Raw genomic sequence first — 27,450 nt, forward strand, 5'->3', positions numbered from 1 at the left:
TCTTCTATGATATAACTGAAAGAGCCATTAACTCCCTGGGTATCCATGTATATCACGGTCCTGACAGTACACAGCTGGCACACCACACAATGGAATAAGTGAAGTAAGCTGAGAAGGGTTAAATTAACCAATAAGGATTGTGAAGCACACAGAGTCTAATTATACCAGAAAGTCCTTCTCTGGCTCCCAGGCCTAAAGGGATAATGGGAAGGAACGTTAATACCAGACCCAGTGAAAGCTGAGCTTTGGAAGAGAAACTGTGTAACAGCAATTTTGGCCACAGAGAGAAAATTCAGCCACTGTTACCCTGTAAGAGAACAGAGTGAGCCAGAGCAATAAATACATCTTTCTCCTCCAATCCTCTCCTTTCTTGCCAGTGATTTCCAACAAGTCCACACATCTAGATATCAGAATATAGAGACACTTGTTGACAGAGCCTACAGAGATCAGGCTCTCCAGTATTTAGCAGACCAGATGGGGAAAGGCAGAATTTAAAATTGGAAGAGGAAGCAAAAAAAAAAAAAAAATCTGGCCTAATAAATTAAATCCATTATCTGAAAAGTAAAAATAATCATTCCTTGAGTTTTCTGTCTTACAAAGGAGATTTGGAACCAAAATGATATATTTGGGAAAGTAATTTATAATTCTAAAGCATTTTTCAATAATGAAACGTCAAAATATCTTCCTGTTTAGGAATTCAGAAATGACTAGCCAAATGCAATTAGTTTCACTATTTTAAGTCAATTTTTTATAACTAAGAGCTTAAGAAACATTGAGACACTTTAAAAACTTTAGCTCTAAAACATTCCCCTATTTGAACTCTTTCTAATTTTCATTTGTGTTAATGAAACGAACACTTTGCTGTCTATGTTGCTTCTGTAATTTGAATTCTTGGGCATTTTACATCTATTATTCAATTTTTTTTTCTGTAAAGGTGGCACCTATTAACATTCTTTATAATAGAAAATTGGTATCTGATTGCTTTATTAGACATTGATTTTTCTTACTGATTATATGTATCTATATCCACATCATGTACTTAGCATTTAAAAATAGTTTTTCAAAATTTTGTTACTTTTTGACTTTTAAAATCCTTTTCCTGGAATAAATTCCATTTTCTTGGCCTCAATTTTTAGGAGATTTTATTTACATGTTTTACAGAGAGAGAGAGAGAGAGAGAGAGAGAGAGAATGAGTTCAGGTGGGGTGGGGAGGGGAGGAACAGACAGGGTGGGAGGGAGACAAGCAAATCTCTGCTGAGTGCCAAGCCCCATGGGGATGGATACATCATGACCTAAGCCAAAATCAAGAATCAGATGCTCAACAGCTCAAGCAACTGATAGAAAAGGTATGCTATTTTACCAGTTAGCTAAACGAATTTTTTAGCATCACTGCTGCATAATACTTTACTTTCTGATGGATTCAGAATATTGTATTATAAATAAATTAATTAGTGTTTTTTTAACAAATAAAGGACACTCATTTTGACTTATCTGGTAATCGGCTTCAGTGAATTTTGACTTTTCTGGATTGATTCTATAGTGGTTGAGTCACTAGTATCTGAAAAAGGTTACAGCCTTTACAGATAACTGACTAATTTCATCATTATTTACCAATTAAACTTCACACACTGCTTCAGTGTTTTCTGTTGTTACTGTTATGGAGAAGTCTAAGACTTGCTGATTTTTGTCCTCAAATACACATTTATTGTTGATTTATTTGTTCTAGTTAGATGTTTGTGGAAATTAAAAATTTTTAAATACCAGCGTAATTCCTCAAAACATTATGGAACATTTTTTTTTTCCCGAGCTGAATATAGTTTCCCTTTCTTCAGCTGGTTGTAGTTTTGTCTGGGGCAGGCACAAATACACAAGGAAATATTTTGACTTTTATTTTTCTCCTCCATCTCTCTTTCAGGTTTCTTGTTTGCATTCCTAAAGGGTTAGTCTCTCAATTCTCTCCTCTACAGATTCAATTTTTCTCTGGTGTTATTATTGTTATAAGCACTCGACATAGTTCTTAATTTCACTATTATGTTGTTTGCTTCTTTCCAGTCTTTACTTAATCTTATGGAAATTTCTCCTAGTCTATGCTTACATTTTGCACAATTATGTTTTCAATACAGGACCTCTATATAACATCTTATTTTTTTAACATCTTAATTTCACTTTATTTTTTTCAGTCTATATAACATTTTAAAATCTACTCATGAAACCCAGGTTTATGTATCATTTGAAAAGACTGTTCTTTTTACAAGTTTTATTTTTGAATATTTAAGGTGTTTTAATTTCCTAAACCTTTGAGACTTTTCCATAGACACAAAACTGCTTTTTTTTATATATATATATATTCTCTATCCATCTTTCTCTATGGAACAGTAGAAGACATCCAGAAATGCTTTTCAGCAACTTTAGGAATGCCCTCAGTCCCACTCACTGCCCAACGGAATGTTGGTATTACCCTGTCTGTAACTGAAAGCTAAAATGTAGGTGGAGGTACACATCTTCTAGATCAATGAGGGTCTCAATCAAAGGTTTACCATGATTTTGTAGGCCTAAGGTAGACTTAATCTGAAAAGTCTAACATTAGGAAAAGTGGTTTTGTTTGTTTGTTTGTTTGTTTGTTTGTCTGTTTTGACGCTGTGCATTGTGAAACTATAGGAGTTCTTAACGATGCTCTGGGATGCCACCCCAAGAAACAAGCAGAGGCACTGAGGAGTATGGTTCTGGTAATCCTGCCTCAACTTAAACCATAGACATAGAGCATCTCTGGTTGAAGTATGTGATTTACATGTAGTATTTGATGAAAACGTTCTGCTACTGAACAGTAGTATCTAATGGAGCAGTGCTGCCCCAAATCTCAATCAATCTCCTAGTTAGCTTTTTAAAATTCAGGTTCTCGTGTGTACCTCAGACAGAGGTTAGAATTCCAGGTTTCTAATAAGTTCCTGAGTGACAACAATGCAACATTTCTGTAACTTGACTTTAAGTCACTGAGTGGGGTAAGAGTATTTGAGTAATTTCAGCTCTGCTTTCACTGGTTTTACATATCAAACACTACATATGCCAAGATATACTCTTCCCAGACATCTTTGCATCTCCATTAACATTGTTTTCTATGAGGAACTATGTGTTGTTAGAATGCAATGCATTACAACCCAAATTTTAGAATCCTATGTCATTCCTTACTGGTACTGAATGTTTTTAATTTGTCTTTTTGCAGTGATTTGTCACAATAGTAGCCGTGTATCACCCCTTAAACAAACTTCTCAAATTAAGGTACTTCATACATGAATCCCATCCTGTCAAGGATGAAGCAAATTACTTTGTAGCCTCCTCTGAAACTATAGCATCAATGTCCATGTGTTAGAACCCCATTCAGATACACTGTAGCAAGAGTCTTTTTCTTAACATTTTAATGTGAAGGCATGGAAGCCACTTCCTGGTTAGCAATTGCTTTCAGGTCTTTTATCCATTTTGAGTTCATTTTTGTGTACGGGTAAGAGAATGGTTGAGTTTCATTCTTCTACATATAGCTGTCCAGTTTTCCCAGCACCATTTATTGAAGAGACTCTTTTCCACTGTATATTTTTTCCTGTTTTGTCGAAGATTATTTGACCATAGAGTTGAGGGTCCATATCTGGGCTCTCTACTCTGTTCCACTGGCCTATGTGTCTGTTTTTATGCCAGTACCACGCTGTCTTGGTGAACACAGCTTTGTAGTAAATCAGGTTACTTATGCCACCAGTTTTATTTTTGTTTTTCAACATTTCCTTAGCGATTCGGGGTCTCTTCTGATTCCATACAAATTTTTGGATTATTTGCTCCAGCTCTTTGAAGCATATTCAGGAGCACACATGGTAGATGTTCAAGATTGAGGTAGCATGTATGCATTAGCAAGTGTGGAAAAACATCTGGGCTTTATTCTGAAGTTAGAAAGTTTTGCAATGAAACAAACAGAATCGTAATTTGGATAATGTCCCATACTATACATCCCCAAAGCCTCTCAGCCCTGTTCTACTCACATTGAACGATCCCACCCAGGAACAACCCAGGGAATATATAGTGTGTTTTCATTAATCCCTCTTCCATTTTAACTAGCTAGCATGATTTCTATTTTAGAAACTAACAGTCATGACCAATACAGTCTTCCCCCAGAGAAATATATTTTTAAATTTTTCTCTATTGAGCAATAAATATCTACTATAATATAAAAATACATTTTGTATTAGAAGACATACTGATTTCATGAGCAAGGGAAGGACACTATTAGCAAATGAAGAAGTCTTTCCCAAGGCTTAGTTATCAGCAGTCTGTGAAAGATGATTAAAAATAAAAACATGAGAAGTATAAGAAACTGCTTATGCTATTTAAAAAGAAGGAAAATAATTAGATATATTTCCATACATAAATTTCCTGTGAAATCAGTTTAGTCTGTCTGCCACTCTATAATGCATTCTTTTTCTGAAAAAGAGGCATTCTGAATTGTTAAGTGCAGCAAATCCAGGAAACATAGTAATGTTCTTTGTTTTGCAATAATATTGATGGGTTCTTCAATTCCAGTTCTAGTGTGCTTCTCTTAAATTGGTAAATTATAAAGTAGATTGTTGAAAAATCAGCAGACTCCAACTCTACCTGTAACAATGTTCCTATAACAACTACATTTGTAATGATTTTATATATAAAATGCATACCATAGAAATTTAGCAAACCAAATAATAAGTACTTCATTTTGTGCTTTGAAAAATAACCAATTAGCTTTAGCTTGAAAAAAAATGCAAAAAAAATTTAAATTTTTAAAAATTTTTTCCTCAACATCTCTTATGTATTTTCTGACATTTTTTCCCTCCCACAAAAGTAAGGAAGGCATTTATCATGACTTCAGATTTTCCTGAAATTCTGTTATTTCTTGCCAGAAGTTGAAGGGATGGAGACTAGAGAAGTATTTCTGAGGTAATAAATAATGACCTCTTGCAATGAAAATAAAGGACAGAAAATACTTATTATCTTCACATTTAATTGAGTTCAGGTTCACCTTCAGTTTTCCTTAAGTGATGTGTGAGAGACAAGGTAGAAAGAAATGATAAAGGTGAATCTAGCCTTCTTTAAAAAAAATGATGCATAAAAATTATTTTTTTTAGTTTCAGAGGTAGAATTTCACAATTCATCAGTAGCATATGACACCCAGTGTTCATTACATCAAGTGCTCTCCTTAATACCCATAACCCAATGACCCTATGCCCCCACCCACCTCCCCTCCAGCAACCCTCAGTTTGTCTCTTATAGTTAAGGTTACTTATGATTGTCTCCCTCTCTGTTTCCCTCTTATTTTTCCTTCCCTTTCCCTATGTTCACCTTTTCTGTTTCTTAAATGCCACATGAGTGAAAAGCATATGGTCTTTGTCTTTCTCTGACTGACTTATTTTGCTTAGCATTAATACCCTCTAGTTCTATCCATGTCATTGCAAATGGCAAGATGTCATTCTTTTTGATGACTGAGTAATATTCTTGTGTGTGTGTGTGTGTGTGTGTGTGTATAACAAACATCTTTATTTATTCATTCATTCATTGTTGATGGGCATCTGGCCTCTTTCCATATTTTGGCTATTGTGGCTAGTCTTCCTTTTGAAGGTAGTAATCAGTAACACCTTCTCCAAATTCTTATAGCTGTTCTGAACATGTAAGATATTTAGAACAAAATACATATTAAAGATGTCACCTGTATCTATGAAAGAATCATGTTTATTTAAAACTAACACGATTTAACATTTATCAAATGGGAAGAAAGAAATTACAGAAAAAAAAATTTAACCATCTATGTATGCCTGGTATGGTTATTTCTCTCAAAGTGAACAGGAGTCTTAAAATGGGGCAAAAGGTCACTTTACATGTTATTTTCTGTACCTTTTGAAGTGCACCATCTATAATCTAATCATTTCTGGAAAGTTTTGTTATTTTTCTATAGGTCAAGAAACATTAAAAATATAGTTTCATAAACAATAAAGATATACATCAGGCTTCCTATTCTGTTATTTGGTGTTGTTTTTGTTTTGGGGGGGGTTGGATTTTTTTTTTTTTTTTGAGAAACATTTCATTTAGGATATCTCCACAGTGGTACTAAATGTTATGGTAACAATACTTTCCTCTGGGGATTCCCCCCATAGGTAACTCCACTTAAGAAAGGCTTTCCTCTTCAGGTCTCCCTTAAAATGTATTCTTTGCAGAACACATACATGAAATTCTACCTTCAGAATCAAGACAAAAGTCTCTGACTAGAAATAGTCTCACCTAATTTAAGAAAGAAACTATATGTTGAGGAGGGGGATAAGAAATTTATCTCCATTAAGGCTACACCTCAGTCTTTAGATATCTAGAAATAAGACAGAAAATCACAAACAAAAAAGGAAATGTTCAGAGGGAGAGCTCAGAGTGAAATATTACTTAGTTTTTCGGACATTTTAATGGGTGTTTTCATCTTAACTCCTTCAACTAAAAGCACTCAGACTTAAAAGAATGTGAACATATTTCCCACTTCTTTGATATTTGATTTCTACTAGGTTGTTGAGTACCAAAAAGTCTCCATAAATGCCCACAGAATGTGCACAAAAAAGCTTTATAATTCCATGAAACTGTAAAATAGAGGTTTCTGACACACAAAAGGGCAAATAGATAAAAGTCTAAAATGTACACATACTTTTTCCCCAAAAAAGAATTCACTGTGTCAAAATTCATAAAGATTACCCACTGACTATAAGTACTCTTGATTTCTTACTAATGTTACCAACAAGTAATAAACTAGGAAATCAAAGATTATTTTTCTAACTATATTTTAGTTACTAAAGAAATTCTACTAGCATTTAGGTTATTCAATTCACTTTTTACAGATACCTAAGTAAAATATATCAAGCCAAATAATCAAGTTTTTGCATTTAAATGGATTGGTATTCTAAAGATGGATATATTTTTTATATTAGTCATCCAACTCCTTTACATAACTACTAATAAACTCAATTGTAATTTTCTCCAGTCTTCATTTCCAATTAGGCATGATTTCTCTTTCTTCCTCTGATTTTACTTTGTAACTTTAATGATACATCATATTCTCTCCTGAAATATTTGTATTATTCCCCTGCCCAACTTCAGCTTCCTGAAGGGATGTCATGGATCTGATCTTTATTCCATTTCTACATCTCCTGGTTGTAGCATATTCCAGGAGTACCAAAGACTCATTACCTCTTTCCTGTGCCCACATCATTTGCTATGTAACTCTGCATTTCCCTGCGATCATGAATAGAATAACATGCCCTGTCAATTAACCTTCCACTCAACTATGAGACTTACTTTGACAACCTGGATAGTATCAAGCATGGTATAAGTGGAGGCTTAAAACAAACTTGCATATGGGACTTGCTCTCTCTTGTGTCTCTACCATTGACTTGAAACATGGCCAGGCTTACTTGCTGGAAGATGAGAGCAGAACTAGAGCATCCAAATCATCAAGGCCAGCCTAGTTTAAATAATAGCCAGATGAGCTTCAGAAGTGTGAAGAAGCCAACTTAGAAGGTGCAGAAGTTTCCAAATAATTCCAACTTAGAGAAGCTAAACCCTGCAGGGGTATGAGAAATAAATGTTGCCTGGAAGCCAAGTGTTAGAATGGTTTGTTTTAAAGCCTAGAAAAGATGTATTTTAGTTTATGTTGTAAATAGTCCACGCTTAAAAAAAAAAAAAAAAAAAGAACGACAAATACTTAATTTGGAAATTCGTCATAGAAAAAAACATGGATGCACTAACTAAAATAAGCCACCAAACCTAACCAAAAATTTGCATGAGATTGTAATTTGAATCAGTTGTCAGTACTCTATACAGTATGGCTCAGGCACATTCAACTACAGGGATATCCAAATGCCCCACTCTGATCAGGGTACTCAACACCTTGGATATATTCACTGATTTCTGGGTGGGGGCATGGTAAATAATAAGGGTCAGGGTTTGTTTTAAGAGTTACTTTTTTCTTTCAAATTTCGAGAAAATGGGTAGTATATAGATGCTCAAAGTAATTTTTACCACTTCAAAGAATATACACCAGTCAATCAGAGATACTAAATATGCCCTCAGAGAACTGTTCAGTTATTAAATAGTATTAGTATAAATATGGCTATAGTACAAGAGGGAATATGATGTATTAGAATTATAGAATATAATGGGAGGCAAGAGGAGAAATGACAATGTGCAAAGATAATCAGTGTAAGTAAAGTTGAGAGCCACACAGAAAGACCTTTCCTATCATTTGAAGCATGGGGTCCAGCCTTGACTGAATTGTTTTCCATTTTGTGAATGAATACATCCCCTTCTCTTCATGATCAAGTTCTTAAATGATGGGTATTACTGAACAAATGGGTAATTTTCGTAAAGTGAATTGCAGTCCTATTCTATATTCTTTACACCATAACAAGGTGACAGTATATCATGCGCCAGGCTATACTTCAAAGAACTAGTCCCTTGCTAAAGTTTTAGCTTCAACCCTTTACATCTGTGATTAGAAGACGTAAGTACAAAAAAGATAAATTTTACTGCAAGAAATGAATTAGGGAAATGTAAAAACACAGAATTCAGCCCCAGAATCATAAAACATAACTGACTGATGCAGAGCCCACTAAGACATATATGAAATACTTCAACACAATGATTTCATAATATAATTGTACAAAGAAACACTATAAATCCATCAAATAACCAAATAAGAATGCAAGGTTACATACTTTAAATGATTCATTCTTGTGGAAGAGAATATTAACATTGTAGATATCAGTCTAACAGAAAAATAAAACTAAGTTTTTGCCGGTTACACAATAGACATATAATACTGGGTCCCAGTACCCAGAACTTGACTTCTCAAGCCTTTCTTCAATAAAGGGAACAAGGGTCTCTTTAATTTTTTATTTTTTTATTAATATATGATGTATTATTAGTCCCAGGGGTACAGGTCTGTGAACAAGGGTCTCTTGAAGAAGTGACTTATTCTAGATATGTCTGAGGTAGGGAATATTGAAGATGAGACTGGAAACAAAAAGTAAATAAGTGTTACCCCCTCAAAGACACATATGTGCACGTTCACACACATGTGTGTGCACACCCACACAGAGGTGGGCATGCCAAAGGGATACAGAAACCAAGTAAAATGAAAAAATTATTCATCATCACTAGCCATCAGGGAAATTCAAATTAAAACCAGATTGAGATACCACCTCACACCAGTTAGAATGGCCAAAATTAGCAAGACAGGAAACAACGTGTGTTCGAGAGGATGGGGAGAAAGGGGAACCCTCTTACACTGTTGGTGGGAATGCAAGTTGGTGCAGCCACTTTGGAGAACAGTGTGGAGATTCCTCAAGAAATTAAAAATAGAACTTCCCTATTACCCTGCAATTGCACTCCTGGGTATTTACCCCAAAGATACAGATGTCATGAAAAGAACGGCCATCTCTATCCCAGTGTTTATAGCAGCAATGGCTACAGTCACTAAACTGTGGAAAGAATCACGATGCCCTTCAATGGACAAATGGATAAGGAAGATGTAGTCCATATACACTATGGAGTATTATGCCTCCATCAGAAAGGATGAATACCCAACTTTTGTAGCAACATGGACGGGACTGGAAGAGATTATGCTGAGTGAAATCAGTCAAGCAGAGAGAGTCAATTATCATATGGTTTCACTTATTTGTGGAGCATAACAAATAGCATGGCGGACAAGGGGAGTTAGAGAGGAGAAGGGAATTGAGGGAAATTGGAAGGGGAGGTGAACCATGAGAGACTATGGACTCTGAAAAACAATCTGAGGGCTTTGAAGGGGTGGGGGGTGGGAGGTCAGGGAAGCCAGGTTGTGGGTATTATGGAGGGCACGTATTGCATGGAGCACTGGGTGTGATGCATAAACAATGAATTCTGTTACACTGAAAAGAAATAAATTTAAAAAATTAAAAAAAATAACTTCCAACAGCCTGAACTTGAATAATTTTGGCAATAAAAACAGATACTAGATCACAGTTGACCATTGTTTAATGACTCCTCCCACAGTAGAAAATCCACATGTAACTTTTGACTCCCCTAAAACTTTACTACACATAGCCTCCTGTTGAAAGGAAGCCTTCACAATAACGTAAAAGGTTAACAAATATTTTGTATACTGCTTGTATTATACACTGTAATAGTATAATAAACTAAATAAAATATTTAGAAAATTATAAGGAAAGGACATATATAAAAATATGTCCCTAAAAGTGAACCACACAGCCCACATCCATGTCATTCAAGGGTCAACTGTATAAATAAATACGTAACATATACCCATGGCTCCAAAATTATATAAATAAATGAACAAATGAGGAAGAATAGAGTAGTATCCCATACAGAAGAATTCCAAAAATTTATGTGCATATTTCATCTTTAAGGAGGTGGAATATAATTCTTCATCTTTAAAGGGGTGGAATATAATTCTTCACTCTGTTAGTATAGGGTGCTCACAATAACTTCCTCTCAAAGAGGCCAGTATAGAAAAAGATAAAAAGAGTAACTTTGCAGTGGAGAAACCAGACAAACATTATCTCAGCGAGGTGATCAAAGTCAACATCAACAAGGTAGGTCATGATGACAGAAGGTACCCTTGGTATCATGTGATAAGAATGGCACTTACCTCTGTGATATACTCCCAAAATCTATGATCCTAGTATAACTGTGAGAAAAGCATCAGACAAACCCCAACTTAGGAAAATTCTATACAACACCTACCTGACCAGTACTTTTCAAAGTTTTCATGATAATGAAAGATAAGCAAAGTCTGAGAAACTGCCACAACCAAAAGAAGTCTAAGGACATGTAAGAATTAAATGTGATGTGATATCATGTATAGAATCCTGGAACAAAAACAAAATAATAAAAGTGCCACAACTGAGAAAATATGAACAAAATATAGACTTTAGTTGATGATGATGATGATGGTGATGATAATGTATAGTACCTCATTATGTGTGACAAATGTACCCCACTACTAAAAGAAGTTAACATGGGAAAGTGATTATGAGGTTTATGGGAACTCTCTGTACTAGCTTTACAAGTCTTCTAAACATCTAAAATGTCCCTAAAATAAAAAAATATATATAAAAATACAATGTCATAGAAGCTCAGAAGAGAGTGGGACTATCTGCCAACAGAGGCATCGAGTCAAGGTAAAGCTTTTTCTTGTACCCTAGGTAAAGCTTTCAGAAGTGGTAAAATTTAAGTTTTTTTTTTTTAAGATTTTATATATTTATTTGACAGAGAGAGAGAGATCACAAGTAGGCAGAGAGGCAGGCAGAGAGAGAGGAGGGAACAGGCTCCCCGCTGAGCAGAGAGCCCGATGTGGGACTCAATCCCAGGACCCCGAGACCATGACCTGAGCCGAAGGCAGCAGCTGCAACCACTGAGCCAACCAGGCACCTTAAGTTTTTTTGTTTTTTTGTTTTTTTAAGATTTTATTTATTTATTTGACAGACAGAGATCACAAGTAGGCAGAGAGGCAGGCAGAGAGAGAGAGAGAGAGGAGAAAGCAGGCTCTCCACGGAGCAGACAGCCTGATGCGGGGCTCGATCCCAGGACTCTGGGATCATGACCTGAGCTGAAGGCAGAGGCTTTAACCCACTGAGCCACCCAGGCGCCCCCTTAAGTTTGGTTTTAAAAGATAAACTGAGGCTTGCCATAGAAAGAGGGGAATTATAGGCAGAAAGAAGAGCAGGAATAGATGCTGAGAGGCAGGTGTTCAGAGGGACAGTGTTCAGACGAGGAGGACATCTTCACAACCACCAGATTTGTGAAGGCTGCTGTAAATGAGGTCGAGAAAAAAATGCGTGACTAGAGTACAAAAAAACTTTGCATGCCATGATAAGGAGTTTGGATCTTATCCTGACAACAGTAGACTAGAGAGAGAGACTGAAACAGAGGTGGAAGGTTTGTGTGCTTCAGAGATAATAACCCCCATGGCACTGAAGATGAAGTGAGAACCAGCTGTAAGCTGGAATTCAATTGGGAAGTTTATACTGCTTTCTGAGTGACAGCTACAGAGGATGTAGTACCAAGAAACTAGATTTGGGAGTCATTTCATTAATAGCTTAATAAAATTTGTTGGCAATTGGAGCAGCAAAGCTAAGGGAAGAGAAAAGTAAGCTTAAGAGGATTTTGAATTTCCCCATTTGGTTTACCAAGTAGACAGTACTACAATTACCTGAAGGAAAATAGAGGGACAGTATAGTATATTTACACAACAGGAATAGTGGTTGTAAAGTTTCAGTTACAGTGGCCACAAAGTTTATTGGATAAGTGTTTCAATTTTTCTCACTCCTATTTGTGTGTCTCCATGTTAGAGAGCATCCATTTTTATTCAGTATACATTTATTATCTTCCTGAAATTAATTTCCACAAATAGTTTTTGAGGTAAGTACATGAGAATAAAAAGAACCTCTTCTTCCCCAAGAAAGTTTGGCCTTCCACAGAGGTCAAGAACAGCAGAATCTATATGGTAAGACTTACGTAACTGTCCCTTAATGACAAACATCATTTCAACCCAACAGCTAGCATTATTTATCTAGACTGACTGTGGAGGGTCTGCTCAAACACAGGGCTGTATTGCCTGGTTTATCAGCATATCCTTTACTAGCATATCCTTACTATCTTGTAACTTAGGATTTAATATCTTATCTCTGCATGTCCCACTTTTTTGTCTTACCTGGTAAATAGATCAACTTAAATTGGTTGTTGAGATCATTATGATAGTTCCAGGACCATACTAACTGCTCATTAAATATTATGCATTTATTACTAATAGTGCTAATCTTCTTTTAAATTTCCTTCATTTGGCAGAAAGCAAAATTATAGCAGTAAAAGAAGGTTTAAAAACAATTTTGACAATTTCATAATATATAATGCACATCCATATACATAGAATTATTAACTTCCTTTCTAACAGCCCCATTTGATATATGTCAGGTTGTATTACCTCCAACTCAGGAGTACAGGAATTGAAGCTTAGAACACCTAGGCTACTATTCCAGGGTTACAAAGACAGCAGGTTTTGAAGCCAGGCAAAGACCCTATGCCTTCTGTGTATTGTTCTACCCCGCATTCACTCCATGTCAGAATTTCACCCATTTAAACATTAATTGAAATACATTTGAGTGTATCACTGGTATTTGTTTAGGCAGATTCAAGTTCATATTGTAGCTTTGCCACTTATTATCTGGATGACTCTGGAGGAGTTACTTCTCTAAACTTCCCTAATCTGAAAATGGAGTAATATTTGCCTTTTAAGGTATTTAGGTATTGATTAAGCCTATGCATATAAAGCACTTGGCAAACTATTGGCACACAGGAAGAACTCCTCATAATCTATTTATTATTCTTATGCAAGTGTTCTAACATAAATTTTATCTCTAAGGAAGAACACTAATAGATTTGTTGAAAAAGAAGAGTTGCTTAGTCTGCAAAGTAAAGTATTATTACCCAATGCACCAATATTCTTCATTGGATTAATGTGTTCTCAAGTGGCTAGCCAGGTACTCTGGTTTAGTTATGATAAACTGTAAATGTTATATTATCACTTTTATTGCTATTATTATATACCAGAAAAATTATGGATAGCTTGTATCTAAGAAAAGCACTATGGATATTAAGATCACAAGCTGTACAGTGCACGGCCTCTAATTTAATACTTCAAGAAAACAGAAGAAAAGTCACTTTGGTTTGTTAGCTTCCCAGTTTGTATCATTAGGTACCTTGCCACTCTCCCTCAATTATCGTACTCTGATGAGATGCCAGCCTAAAGGTGGCATTCTACATATTATAGTTATACTGATTTCAGGATAATATCTATTGCTTTTTTTCCAAAACAACAAACCCACAGAAGTGGGGGTACTTTCATTCTTTTGGCAACTATTGATAAGAACACCAGCATAAAAATGTAATGAAAAGCTGTAGATTAGCATATGGTATCTCCTGCCCACCCCAACCAACTCTGTTTTATTTAAGATACATGATGAGGGCCACCTGGGTGGCTCAGTCGGTTAAGTGGTTGCCTTCAGTTAAGGTCATGATCCCAGGGTCCCCGGATTGAGCCCCACATGGGGTTCTCTGCTCAGCGGCGAGCCTACTTCTCCCATTCCCTCTGCCCCTACCTGCTACTCTTGATATCAAACTCTCTCTCTCTTAAATAAATAAAATCTTTAAAAAAAAAAGATCCATGGTGAGTACATTTTATGTACTGGGTATTATGCTACATACTGTTTCAAAGTTCCCTAAGACTTGTTCCCAGGACCTAAATAGCTCACTATTTAGGTGGAAAGACAGGGAAGGAAAGAAAGTATATAGTGAATATGACAGGAGCAAAGAAAAAACAATTTAGTTTACTCAGAGAAAGATATCTCTATGCCATATTAATGGATATGAATGAATTTGATTTTATTTGGTTTTCTGTTTTAAAGGCAGGGCAGGTCTTACATGAATTTCAACGAGGACCACAGGTGATACAATTAATGGCTTTAAACAGAACATGTGGCCATTTCTATGAGAGCACAGGATGATACCTATAAATATTTGAGAACTCACTATGTACCAGGTACCTTTCTGAGTCAGTAATTATCTCACTGGATTCTTACAACAGCCCTATGAGGTATCCCCAGCACGTTCATGTTACAAACAAGTAAACAGGCTTAGCTGATCAAATAACTTGCTCAAAGTCTCACAACTTGAAGATTAAGGAGTCAGGAATTAAAAAATCACAGAGTACAATTCCAGCACTATGAGATTAATACTCTAGTCAACAGAGAATCTTTTCCAAAACAGGGGAATATAAATTTAAGAAATTAAGCAGATCCCAAAAGCTATGCTTTCTGAGCTCAGAGCTGATTACACAGGGAATCCAGACTGCCATGTCTTGCCCTGCTTGTCCAACAAGAGAGAGAAGGGATATGGCTTTTCCCATTTCTCCTCCTTTCATCTCGACAGACCTTTTAACAGATCTAGGAAAAACATTCAGGCCGCATTATGTTCCTCTAATACCTTATCACCTAGACTAGCATTTACCATGAGTCTTCCACAACTTACTACTTCCAAGGGATATTTATTGGGATATGTGAAAATAGAGATGTGTTATAAAACACGTTTGGAAAATACTGAAAAATGATCAGTTTCACAAGCTTCCTCCCAGCAGTATTTCTCAGAATCTTTAATACACTTTGTGAATTTCCTATAGACATGGTATACTATACAACACATTCCCAACTTACTTAACCAAGGAATTTCTATTTCTTCATGGACATTTAATGGACCTGGTGTTCTATGGGATGCATTTTAAGGAAACTATTCTGGAAAGTTCAATTTAATTTCAGAATATCATCAAGATCAGAGAATGAATTCATATTTCTCTTTCTTGAGTAAATCAAGTGTCTTTCTATAGGCCTGTTGCTTAGCTACAAAGTAACCTGAAGAGCTTAATGAATCATCTGAAAATCAAATTATTAATAAAGTACATTATCACGTTCTATTATTGAGATAGTCTTTAGCTTTTTTCATATTAGGAAGAAAGAGTCATATTTAAAGCCTACAAGATAACACAAGCTTCCTGATAAATTGATTAAATAAGCATTAGAGCACATTTTAGGGTTGCTTTATTGTAAATAACATAACTGACAACTGTATTATAGGAGCTACATGAACCATTCCTGTAAAAGTAACTCCCTAGAGGACCTCAAGTAGATACTTACCCAAATACAGAGGAGCACACCTTTTCAGAAAGAGGAGAAAACCTATCAGCAGCTTCTATTTTATAAATGAAGTATGAATTATTTGCTCCCATTATTTTTTTTTAAAACTTCTCAACAGTATTTCACTTAAAAAAAACTCCTTGGGGTGCCTGGGTAGTTCAGTGGGTTAAAGCCTCTGCCTTCGGCTCAGGTCATGATCCCAGGGTCCTGGGATCAAGCCCCGTGTCACACTCTCTGCTTGGCGAGGAACCTGCTTCCCCCTCTCTCTCTGCCTGCCTCTCTGCCTACTTATGATCTCTGTCTGTCAAATAAAATATTTTTTTAAAAAAAATCTCCTCTGGTTCCTAGATACAGAGTTCAGATTTGGTTTTGGTAGTTTGATCATTTCCCTGCATCTGATTATCCTACCATAATTTCTAAGCTCAGTCTCTGATACAGAGTAGATACCTAATAAAGATTTTTGGAAATAATGTATTAATTTGTATCTTTTCTTGTACCAAAGTAAACCTTCACTAACTATTAACCAAGTATATTCTTTTTTATTCACACTACCTGGTCCTCAACTTCCATACCTCTTAATGCTTACCAAAGTGATTTGTCCCTCTTTACATTCAGTAGCATGATTAATAGATGTTCTCAGTTTCTGCCAGTCATCATCACCAGAGCCACATCTAATTAAATACTAGTAACAATAGCACTCTTCCTAACAGCCAAGAAATCAAACCAACCTAAGCATCCATTGACTGGTGAGTGGATAAGCAAAGCTGAGATATATCCAGGTAGTGAGATACTGTCCACCATAGCAAGAATGAAGGACAGGCACACACTACAACTTAAGGAAACTTGAAAACATCATGCTAAGTGAAAAAAGCCACCCCAAAAATCACATAGTTTATGAATCCACTTATATGACATGTTCACAAAAAAGGCAAGTCTGTAGAGACAGTAAGTACATGACTGTCTACAACTTAGGGTAGAAGAGGGGATTAACAATAAATTGACATGAGAGATGATCTTAATGTGGTAATGGAAGTTTTTCTTTATTTACATTTTGAATATTTTTTATTTCATTTCCATTTAGCTAACATACAGTGTACCACTAATGATGGAAGCATTTTAACACTTTATAGTGTTGATGGCTATATAACTTGGTCAACTTCCCCCCCCAAAAAATCACTGAATTTTACAAATGTGAATAAATTTTATGGCATGTGAATCACACCTCAATAAAAGTTTAAAAATAAGAATGAATACCACTACTGTACTTGTTCAAAATGAGGATTATTCCCATCAGCAGCAGCTCACAGGCTAACATAACTTTGTTTAATGTAACTTCTTTTTTTACAGATGTATTCACTTTGGAATTCGACATTATTATTATTATTATAGTAACTATTTTAGAAGCACTCATTTAGTTAATATGCTTTTACCATCAAGAGATAGACATTTCATTTTCAGCATAGCTGATGGAATTCCAATGGACTAATCTCTTTTTTTAATTTTGATTTCTTTACCCTAAAAAGAAACCCACAGTTAACATCATCTTCAATAGGGAAACACTGAGAGTCTTTCCCTTAAGATCACAAACAAGACAAGGATGTTTACTCTCAGCACATATATTCAACATAGTACTGGAAGTCCTAGCCACAGCAATATGACAACAGAAACAAAAGGCATCTGAATCTTAAGAAAGAAGTAAAACTGTCACTATTTCTAGATGATATTACACACACACACACACACACACACAACTGTAAGACTCCACCAAAAACCTGCCAGAGCTGATAAATGAGTTCAGTTAAGTTGCAGGACACAAAATCAACAAACAGAAATCTATTGCATTTCTATACACCAATGAAGCAGCAGAAAGAGAAATCAAGGAAATGATTCTATTTACAATTGCACCAAAAATATTAAGACATCTAGATTAAACCTAATCAAAGAGGTCAAACACCTGTACTATAAAGGCTAAAAAACACTGATGAAATAAACTGATCTCACACACACACACACACACACACACACACACACACACGTTGAAAGACATTCCAATGCTCATGGATTGGAAGAATACTGTCAAAATACCCATACTATTCAAAGCAATCTACACATTTAATGCAATGCTTATCAAAATACCATCAACATTTTTTACAGACCTAGAATGAACAACCCTAAAATGTGTATGAAACCACAAAAGATCCCGAATAGCCAAAGCAACCTTGATAAAGAAAAGCTAGAGGCATCCCAACTTCAGACTTAAAGGTATAATATAAAGCTATAGTGAACAAAAAGTTATAGTACTGGCAAGAAAACAGATACACAGATCCATGGAACAGAATAGGAAACCCAGAAATTAATCTGCAGCTATATGGCTAAGTCAGCTTCAAAAAAGTAGGAAAGAATAGCCAATGGAAAAAAGACAGTGTCTTCAACAAATGGTGCTGGAAAACCTGGACAGGTACATACAAAAGAATGAACTGGACCACTTTCTTACAGAATACACAAAAGTAAATTCAAAATGTATGAAAGACCTAAATGTGAGACCTTGAAACCATCAAAATCCTGGAGAAGAATAAATGCAGTAATCTCTCTGACACTGACCATAGCTACTTCTTTCTTCTTCTTTTTGGTGGGGATACACACTGGTGAAGCCACTTTAGGGAATAGTATGGAAGTTCCTCAAAAATTAAAAATAGAATTTCCCTATGTCTCAGCAATTGTACTGCTGAGTATGCAAATACAAAAATACTAGTTCAAAGGGATACATGCACTCCAATGTTTACAATTACATTATCTACATCAGCAAAGTTATGGAAAAAGCCCAAGTGTCCATCAACTGAGGAATGGATAAAGAAGATGTGGTGTCTACACACACATAGATGGAGCTTTAGTCAATTATAAACAAGAATAAAATCTTGTCATTTTCAAGGACATGGGTGAAGCTAGAGAGTATTCTGCTAAGTGAAATAATTCAGTCAGGGAAAGATAAATACCATATGATTTCATACATGTGAAATTTAAGAGAGAAAACAAATGAGCAAACGAAAAAGAGAGAGGGAGGCAAACAAAAAAACAGACTCTTAAGAGAACAAACTGATGGTTACCAGAGGGGAGGTGGATGGGGGAAATGAGTGAAATAGCTGATGGGGATTAAGGAGAGCACTTGTGTTGAGTACCAGGGGTTGTATGGAAGTGCTTAATCATTATATTATAGAGCTGAGACTGATATTATCCAACAGAATCCTAGAGGAGAACATAGGCACTAACCTCTTTGACATTGGCCACAGCACCTTCTTTCAAGATATGTCTCCAAAGGCAAAGGAAACAAAAGCCTCTTTTGAGACTTCAAAAGTCTCTTTTGAGACTTCATCAAGATCAAAAGTGTCGGCACAATGAAGGAAACAGTCAACAAAACAGAGAGCCAACCCATGGAATGGGAGAAGATATTCGCAAATGACAATACAGACAAAGGGCTGATATCCAAGATTGATAAAGAACTCCTCAAACTCAACACACACAAAACAGAAAATCACATCAAAAATGGGCAGAAGACACGAACAGACACTTCTCCAATGAAGACACACAAATAGCTAACAGACACATGAAAAAATGTTCATCATCATTAGCCATCAGGGATATTCAAATCAAAACCACATTGAGGTACCACCTTACACCAGTTAGAATGGCCAAAATTAACAAGGCACTAAACAACATGTGTTGGAAAGGATGTGGAGAAAGGGGAACCTGCTTACACTGTTGGTGGGAATGCAAGTTGGTGCAGCCACTTTGGAAAACAGTGTGGAGATTCCTTAAGAAATTAAAAATAGAGCTTCCCTATGACCCTGCAATTGCACTACTGGGTATTTACCCCAAAGATAAAGATGTAGTGACAAGAAGGGCCATCTGTACCCCAGTGTTCATACCAATGGCCACCGTCACCAAACTGGAAAGAATCAAGATGCCCTTCAACAGATGAATGGATAAGGAAGATATTGTCCATATATACTATGGAGTATTATGCCTCCATCAGAAAGGATGAATACCCAACTTTTGTAGCAACATGGACGGGACTGGAAGAGATCATGCTGAGTGAAGTAAGTCAAGCAGAGAGAGTCAATTATTATATGGCTTCACTTATTTGTGGAGCATAACAAATAGCATGGAGGACATGGGGAGTTAGAGAGGAGAAGGGTGTTAGGGGAAATTGGAGGGGGAGCGGAACCATGAGAGACTGTGGACTCTGAGAAAGAAACTGGGGATTTTAGAGGGGAAGAGGGTGGAAGGTTGGGTGAGCCTGGGTGGTCAGTATTATGGAGGGCACGTATTGCATGGAGAACTGGGTGTGGTGCATAAATAATGAATTCTGGAACACTGAAAAGAAATTAAAAAATAAATAAAAATTTTTAAAAAAGAAGGGTTATCCATGGAATTCACTAAAATTCAGTACCAAAAATACATATAGATAGATAGATAGATAGATAGATAATAGTATATCCATCCATGGTTACTCAGGAATATTTATAATGCTATAAGGAATTAAGTACTTGAAAGTTTAATATTACTTTCCTAAATACACATAAAATGAAAAAACCCCACATGATTTATGTGTGCAATGAAATTCTTCACATATATGGAAAGAACTAATCTGAAAACTAGGTTTTTTAATTGAAATGACAAGGGATAACATAAAATAGTTTTAAGTTAATGTACTAAGACCACAAGCTTTTGTAGATATGATTTTTTAAAGCCTGTAAGTGAAATGTACAGATTTTTCACCATTCATATGTGTGTATATACACACATACATATTTTAATCAGGAAGAGATGAATACATTTCTTTTTTGGTATACATTATTTTCCTAAGAATGCCACTTGTCACTTATTATAAATTGTTTTCCCACCTTTTTAAAAAAGAAATTTCTTAACCAAAGTAATATTAACTATTGCAACTATCTGAAGGGTTTTTGACAGTCACTGGATACTTTAAATATAAGAGAAAATTTCAAGTACACTGTTGTAGAGAATAAATATCAATAGACTTTTATCTTTAAAAAATCAATTCCATACAACTTGAAGATTAAAAAAGCTACATTTTACAAGGGAGAGATTTAGCTCTAAGCAACCTCTAGTTCTTAAACTTTAATCAGTCCAACTTCTGACTCTTTCCTACATACTCAAAGCCCCTTCCCAATCAGTTTGGCTCCAGTGACTTTATTACATAAAGTAGGTGACATTAAATTACATTATTTTGTACAAAACTTAGTTCACTTTACTTGACCTTATAGTTTAGGAGTCAGGAATCACAAGCTTCATGAGATGTATTATTAGAAGTATTCAGCAGTTCTTAAAACCCACAATTCCAAGTTCCTCTTTACTTCATTACCACTTAAACACCTAATAAAACATTTCAAAAGAATTCAAAGCCAATGCCAAGGACTGAATGCCATGATGAAGTATTATTGAGTATGCCTTTTCTAGCCACTCATTTTATTGAATGATTAAAAGGTTATATGAACGGGGCGCCTGGGTGGCTCAGTGGGTTAAGCCGCTGCCTTCGGCTCAGGTCATGATCTCAGGGTCCTGGGATCGAGCCCCGCATGGGGCTCTCTGCTCTGCAGGGAGCCTGCTTCCCTCTGTCTCTCTCTGCCTGCCTCTCCATCTACTTGTGATTTCTCTCTGTCAAATAAATAAATAAAATCTTTAAAAAAAAAAGGTTATATGAACGATATGCCTCACAACCATAAAGAAATGAGAAACTGCACTCTCTTAATTTATGATCTGTTATCATAATGTAGGTAGGATATACACATTTGCAGTAAGATTTCATGCCAGGTGATAGATGCATGGTTTTTAGGTGTCCGTTCAAATGGCAGGCCATTTGTGGTAAGTCTATTTGCTCACAGTGATACACTGACCCAGAAAAATCATCCACTACTTTAAAGATCACTTTAGGATTGTTAATAAGATTTATATGTCCTTTACTTCTAAATCTGAGAGGAAAGTTTGCACTTTTAACATAAAATGACTGTAATTTTGGTTTAATTGTCAAACTAAGTGTGTACTGAAAGATTATGTGACTAAATTTTCTAAAAGAGTCTTATGAGGAAGCAAATGGATTCTAATTCAGAAACCCTGTCCCTTAGAGCAGTGCTTCTCAATCCTCAATGTTCATAAAAATCACCTAGTGATCTTATTGACTTTCATATTCCAATTCCATAGATTGGGATCAAAATCTGAGATTCTGTACTCAAATACATTCCCAGTGATGCCAAAACTACCAGTCCCTAAACTACACTTTGAATAGCAAGCAAGGACTAACGTTTACCATCTTATTAACAAGGTAAGTCCTAAAAATTAGATGAAAAATTAGAAAGTCCATTATGAACTAAATCTTAAATCCTTCAGGGCAAGTAAAATAAAAAAAAAAATGAACTCAATGACAGGAAAGGGCATCATATGCTAGAGTTGCTGGAAAACCTTTAAGGTTTCATCATCACACTGCAGGACTAAGTACAGATTAGTTTCTCTCTGTCCACCTGCAGCCTTCCTTACCTTAAATCCATCACATAAATTCTACGTAAAGCTGGATAAAGTTGCAAGGGAGGATCTATAAACTTAGATGGAGATAAAAATTTGTATCTTTGTTTATATTAACCTCTAACCCTTCCTTAAATTATGAATGCAGACAACATACTTTTGTAGTAGCAGTGATTGCAATTTTATCATTATCAACAACATAGATACAATACATATTATAGGCCACAAAACTATGAGTCAGTAAATCTGACTGGTAAGATACAGGTATATAACACAACAAAAGCACATATACCACTGTTTTAGGGTTTGCTTTAACATTTTATTAGTGGGGGCACCAGGGTGGCTCAGTCACTATGGGTCTGCCTTTGGCTTCAGGCATGATCCCAGAATTGGGATTGAGCCCCACATCAGTCTCCCTCTCCCACTCCCCCTGCTTATGTTCCCCTCTTGCTGCATTTCTCTCTGTCAAATAAATAAACAAAATCTTTAAAAAATATTCTGTTCTTGTGCAACTTCTTTTATAGTCCTTTGTATTTTATTTTATGCATTTAAATATATTTTTCTTAGAAGAGATCCTGGGGGGGGGTGGTTATGGAATTCCCAAGGGACACTGCAATCATCTCAACTACAATACGCCTACCTCCTCTTTATCACTCTTATCTCTGATTAGATTATAATACTACCAGCAACAATCTGATGCTCTACCACTCCTCCTCAGGTCAGGCTAGGTTTCTGCCTTTGATTTCCCAATAGAACACTCTGGGTATCTTCATCATCGTGTTTATAATTTTTTTTGAAGTTTATGTCCTTGCAAGTATTTCTATCACACTCCAATAGCATCGGAAGGGAAGGAAACATGACCTCTATATATCTTTCACATCCGGCACATAATAATTACTTTTTATATTACTGTTGAATACTCTAAGAAAGGAAGCAAAATGATGGATAATTCAAAGCAAGCTTGGGGAATAAAATGTGATGCAGAGGAAGACTTTCAGTAAGAAAGAACATACCAGGCTAGACTTTGCAACATATAAATGCTTCCAGTCAACACACTGTATAATTTAAACAATGGACAATGTTACATTCCAACTGTATCTCAATAAAGTCAGAAAAAAGATGGAATAGAGAAAAGTGTTGAGACATAACTACTTGAGAGATCAATAGTGCATCTGTAAAATTATCCAAGTGGAGGTAGGACGTTGGGTCCTACTCACAATGAGAGGTCTTGATTGGATAGTGAGTGCTTTCTTCTCCTAAGAACTCCTTGATCCTCACCAATTCCTACCCAGGAACTCAAACATGAAAAGGAACTACCTATGCATTTACTTGTCAATCTACTCTAATAAGAGCTAGAAATTTTAATTGAACCATTTGGCAAATACAAGATGCCTTAGCTTTATACTTTTTTCAGGTAACTGCTTATCTTCAAAGATTTTAGATGTACTGAAAAGGCAAATGTTTATTATTATGATTCACATGGTTGGAAGACCTACAACATTCTAAAAGATAGATAATATATTGATGGAACTGAGAAAATCAGCCAAAAACCTACCCAATGCCAAACTGGTATTTTAAATCATGGGCCCTGGATTTTACAGGAAAAGCTGCATTCAGCTACTACTAACTATTCACACATTAGAAAAGCCTATCTCAATTCTACAAAGAATTTTTCCCCAACTCCATCATTACTACCCTCTTCTAAGCTACCATCAGGGAGTGTCTAGTGTCTACAACAGCCATCTAAATATACTTCCTGATTCTTCCCTTGTCCCTTTTCATCTTTTCTTAACCTGGTCCAGGGTTATTCATGAAAAACCAAAGCTGATCATGTCACTCCTTTAACTCTCCAATTATTTATCCACTGAATCAGAACAAAAGTCAAAATCTTTTAGTGTCCACCCAAAGCCATGAAGAACTTCACCTATTCCTTCCCAGTGTCATTTCTTCCCTTTCCCTTGCCTCACTGTAAAGCACAAAGACGTTATTGTTGTTCCTTGAACCCAGCAAGCTAGCTCCTCCATTAGAGTTTTCTTTCACTTGCTGTTCCCTCTACACAGAAACTTCTCCCATCTGATCTCTGCACAATTCTCTATTTCCCTGCCATCAGGTACTTGCTCATGTCAGTATCTGAACAAAACCTTTGTGAAATGGAGCTTCTCTAAAATTTATAGGACCATCATCACCCTGGATTCCTTTTTCACCTCATGTGCTTTTCACCCCAAGCCCTCTCTGAAGTACTTATTAACACGAGATATGCTCACTCTTTATTGGCAAATGTCTGTATGAATGCAAGCTTCCTACCAACATGGATTTCTGGCTTCTGATGTTGTTTACTACTGATCCATCAAACCTAGAACAGTGCCAGGTCTCTACTGTAGACTCTAAGTGTATTTTTTCCCACAGAAATGAAGGTGATAGGAAAACAAGCAAGCAGGGAAGAACAGTTTCATGAGTGAAGCACTAATAAACACATATAAAATATATTATTGGTTGTTTCTCTGGAGAATCCTAGTATACTTAGGACAATACATACAAGCTAGGCCCTTCTAATCCAACCTCTATTCTACTGCCAAATTAACCTTTTTAAAATTTTTATTTTAATCACCCAATGCCCATCACGACAAGTACACTCCTTAATCCCCATCACCTATTTCCACATCGCCTCCCCCACCCTCTCTCTAGCAACCATCAGTTCGTTCTCTATAATTAATAGTCTTCTTCTTGGTTTGTCATTTTTTTCTCTGCTAGTGTGTTTTGTTTCTTAAATTCCACATGAGTGAAATCGTATGGTGTTTGTCTTTCTCCAACTTATTTCAGTTAGCTTTATACTCTCTAGCTCTATCCATGTAATTTGCAAATGACAAGATTTCATTCTTTTTTAGAGCTGAATAATGTTCCACTGCATGGAGATTTCATATATATATATATATATATATATATATATATATATATATCCACATCTCTTTTATCCATTCATCAATTGATGGACACTTGGGCCATTTCCATACCTTAGATATTGCAAATAAAGTTGCTTTAAATACAAGAGTGCATGTGCCATTTTGAATTAATATTCTTGTACTGTTTGGATAAATACCTAGCAGTGCAATTGCTAGATCAGAGGATAATTCTATTTTTAACATTTTGAGGAACCTCCATACTGTTATTTACAGTGGCTGCACCAGTGTGCATTCCCACCAACAGTGCAAGAGTGTTTCTTTTTCTCCACATTCTCAAGAACATCTGTGTGTGTTTTCGATTCTAGCCATTCTGATAGCTGTGAGGTGATATATCATTGTAGTTTTTATATGCATTTTTCCAATGATGAGTGATGGTGAGCATCATTTCATGTGACTGTTTTTCACCTGTAGGTCTTTGAAGAAATGTCTGTTCATGTCTTCTGCCCATTTTAAATTGGATTATTTGGGGGGGGGTGTTGAGTTTTTTAAGTTCTTTATGTATTTTGGATACCTGCCCTTTATCAGGTATAAAAAAGAACTTTAAAATATTAAAATCCTTTGAAATATCTTCACAGTTTAATTTCCAGAAATACAGAAAAAAAAATCCTACTTAATAGACTTTAAAGAGTTTGAATTGTGAAATGTTCAGTGTGGCAAGGCTGACTGAAAAGGCAGTAAACAAAGTCCTAATACTTTTCAGCATAGTGATAAATGATATCAGCTAGGATAAAGTACAAATCATTGAGTGTCTTTCTTTATATGTTTTATCTAGTTTTCATTTGGTACATTATAAAATGGCACATTCCACAAATTATTGTATGCAGAGAGCAATTCTTTTCTAACCATTTATATCCATATGTTCCTAAGGATCTCAACATTATAAGGTTTACTGCCTTGAGCTCACCAAGGTATGACATAATTTTAAAGTGAATCATTTACTGTCCTGTAAGGTCATGGCATAACTGATTTTATGGAGAACAGGTAGTTCTCCTTTCTTAATTAGTTGCTCTGCTCTTTTTCTTTACATTGAGTAGAGTATCCACAGTTATTCTTATGTTCTTCAGTGACCAGCCTCCAACCACTTCCAGGGGCCTTCTGGGAAAGGAAGAAGAAAAGCTGTATAGGGATGTGCAGTACCTGATTTTCATCACCCAGTCAAATAAGAGCTATGATCTTCAATACTTAAAAAAATATTCTTTTCAGGACACTCCCCCTTAGACATTGGAGAGAAACAGTACTATTCATTCAGCTGTTTCAGGAGGCTCTTCAGGTGAATCAAGAATAGCATATTCAACCACTATACTATGTAGAGGAATTTAGGTTGTTTCTATTTTTTTTTACAATTATAAACAATGTGGTAATAAATTAACTTGTACATATACAAAAAAAAAAAATCTCCTGAGTGGGTTTCTCAGCAGACAGTGAAATTTTGGTTAAAGGCTGAGGCAAGTTCCTTTTCTTTGCTGCTTCTCTGTTTGATATTTTAAAAGATGTCTGGCTTTTATTTTCAAGCACCAAATCTTCATCAGCCTTAAGTTTATGGACACCACTTAACTTCCAGGTTTTACCTGTAACCTGAAACACACACTCTAAGTTTTCTCAATTTCATTTCCTGGTGAGGTTTTAGAACATTCTCTATGTATCTGCTGGCTTTTTCATCCTGTGCCTCTTTATTTATTTTTTCTGACAAGATTTTGTCATTTCTCATTCTTCTCTTCTTTCAGATACACTTGGGACAATTTAAATGAATTGAGCCATGAGGCAGTCACAGAAATAATTAAAGTAGGAAGAGCAAGAAGTAAGAAAATCTGGCTACACAACATTAGATCTTTAACTCCTAGATTGGGGATTCCATGCCAGAGCTCCAGACATAAGACGGGGAGAGCACAGAAACAGAAAATGCCAATGAGCCCATGATAAGCCATGTGGTGAGACCCCTGCCCCCCTTTCCCAAATTAACCTTTCTAAAATGGTATTATTATATAAATCCTTTGGGGAAAAAAACCTCAATGGTTTCCTAAAAATTTCAGGATAAAGCACTTACCAAAGGCAATTATTCAGTGTCCTGCTCCTGTTCTCTATCTCTCCCTTAAAGATTCCACACTCACATGGACATCACTCTAGATATATAGTTATTTGTAGCTCCACGGGTAAACACTGGTATTTC

The 27,450-nt window shown here is 35.8% G+C and overlaps 1 pseudogene; it reads right to left on the bottom strand.

Annotated features, from left to right (window-relative positions):
• Positions 1 to 26,278: 26,278 nt before the first annotated feature.
• Positions 26,279 to 27,208, bottom strand: LOC101689446 (annotated as a pseudogene).
• Positions 27,209 to 27,450: the final 242 nt, after the last annotated feature.

Source organism: Mustela putorius, unplaced genomic scaffold (genome assembly GCF_011764305.1).
Source record: "Mustela putorius furo isolate JIRA1106 unplaced genomic scaffold, ASM1176430v1.1 tig00003836_pilon_pilon_pilon, whole genome shotgun sequence".
In the NCBI taxonomy this organism is placed as follows: domain Eukaryota; kingdom Metazoa; phylum Chordata; class Mammalia; order Carnivora; family Mustelidae; genus Mustela; species Mustela putorius.